This window comes from Staurois parvus, unplaced genomic scaffold (assembly GCF_062004578.1).
Source record: "Staurois parvus isolate SC_StPar_1 unplaced genomic scaffold, SC_StPar_1.0 ptg001930l, whole genome shotgun sequence".
NCBI lineage: Eukaryota > Metazoa > Chordata > Amphibia > Anura > Ranidae > Staurois > Staurois parvus.
In genome coordinates this window covers 290,430-292,500 of record NW_028319726.1, presented here as the reverse complement: position 1 = coordinate 292,500, position 2,071 = coordinate 290,430, and the positions used below count along the sequence as shown (strand labels likewise).

Below are 2,071 nucleotides of genomic sequence, written 5' to 3'. Positions count from 1 at the left end.
ATCGATGCCCGCATTCTCCACATGAGTTTTGAATGAAAATACTATTGCTTCTCCAAAACAAACATTGTTTTTATATTAATATAGTAGACAATAAGTTTCAGCAGCTGAGAAAAAAAAAGTGAGCTGATCTCAGGACAATATGCATGGTCACAGTACACAGCAATGCTGCATCTGTTTCTGCACTCTTTTCATGCTGGGCTGTTGATTTTTCTTGGCGGTTTCAGGGGGTGAGAATGTTCAGTCATTAGCAACATGTTACTAAAGTGAACCTTTAACAGAATCACAAATGAATGTACCCTGGGACCTGTGTTAAAATGTTACTAAACCCCAGACCCTGCATTCACTATATCTGGTCTCCCCGGACCCTGCATTCACTATATCCGCTCGCCCCGGACCCCGCATTCACTATATCCGCTCGCCCCGGACCCCGCATTCACTATATCCGCTCTCCCCGGACCCCACATTCACTATATCCGGTCTCCCCGGACCCCACATTCACTATATCCGGTCTCCCCGGACCCTGCATTCACTATATCCGCTCGCCCCGGACTCACTATATCCGGTCTCCCCGGACCCCGCATTCACTATATCCGCTCTCCCCGGACCCTGCATTCACTATATCCGGTCTCCCCAGACCCTACATTCACTATATCCGGTCTTCCCGGACCCTGCATTCACTATATCCGCTCTCCCCGGACCCTGCATTCACTATATCCGCTCTCCCCGGACCCCGCATTCACTATATCCGCTCTCCCCGGACCCCGCATTCGCTATATACTCTTTCCCCGGACCCTGCATTCACTAGATCCGGTCTCCACGGACCCAACATTCGCTGTATCCGGTCTCCCCGGACCCTGCATTCAATATATACGCTCTCCCCGGACCCTGCATTCGCTATATCCGCTCTCCCCGAACCCTGCATTCACTATATCCGCTCTCCCCGGACCCTGCATTCACTATATCCGCTCTCCCCGGACCCTGCATTCACTATATCTGGTCTCCCACAGTACACACAACATGAAATTATTGCAGTAAATATGAACTGCTAAATACCTTTTCTCATCAGCAGTTAGAACAGTCTTTTGACTTCCATCAGTTTTCAGCAGAGCACTGGTTACAGCTTGTAGGAGGAGTTTTCTTTCTGCTCTAGGAGGATGCAGAACCCCTGACCTCTGTCTGGACAGTGCTGATTGGCCCTGTGCTGATCACATGCACTTTCCCAAGAAAGAAAAAAACATTCTCTAGCAATACACACCAAACTGAGCATTTGCAGGGTCTCCACATGATATGCTTTATCAGGAGACAAGAGGGAGACACTAGAAGAAAGGGGAGGATCAGAGAAGACAGGATCAAACAGTCTTTTTACACAATGCAGAGGATTAACCACTTAGGTTCCACAGTGAGTATAACAAGCATGCTGCACTGCATATACAGACTGATTTTACTGCTGCGGGTTTAGTAACACTTTTAGGTTTAATGAAGGCTAGCATCTCCTGATGGCACTAAAACTGCTAATCAAATGAAAGTTTTCCAACAGTCCCATTCGACAGAAGTCAATCAGGAATGGCCATAGATGGATTGAAATTCAGAGGGTCCCTGCTAATCATTCTATGGCCAGCTAGCAGTATTGAGCCCAAATGCAAGCATGTACTATATTGCAGCTTACCGATACTTAAAGGTGGATGCATTAGTTTTCTTTTTTCGGCGGACATAGTACAGGGGATGACCAGAGACTGCGGACAGTACAGGAGATGACCAGAGACTGCGGACACGGTACAGGGGATGACCGGAGACTGCGGCCACGGCACATGGGCTGACCAGAGACTGCGGCCACGGCCCAGGAGATGACCGGAGACTGCGGCCACGGCCCAGGAGATGACCGGAGACTGCGGCCACGGCCCAGGAGATGACCGGAGACTGCGGCCACGGCCCAGGAGATGACCGGAGACTGCGGCCACGGCCCAGGAGATGACCAGAGACTGCGGACACAGTACAGGGGATGACCAGAGACTGCGGACACAGTACAGGGGATGACCAGAGACTGCGGACACAGTACAGGGGATGACCAGAG

At 50.5% G+C, this 2,071-nt stretch overlaps 1 non-coding gene across 1 annotated transcript in view; it reads left to right on the top strand.

The window, feature by feature from the left end:
- Positions 1 to 20, top strand: part of TRNAA-AGC (transfer RNA alanine (anticodon AGC)) — a 73-nt gene extending 53 nt beyond the window's left edge. The window contains exon 1 of the tRNA in view: positions 1 to 20. This exon is cut by the window's left edge and continues 53 nt beyond it. This is a non-coding gene — a tRNA (tRNA-Ala).
- The last annotated feature ends 2,051 nt before the right edge of the window (positions 21 to 2,071 follow it).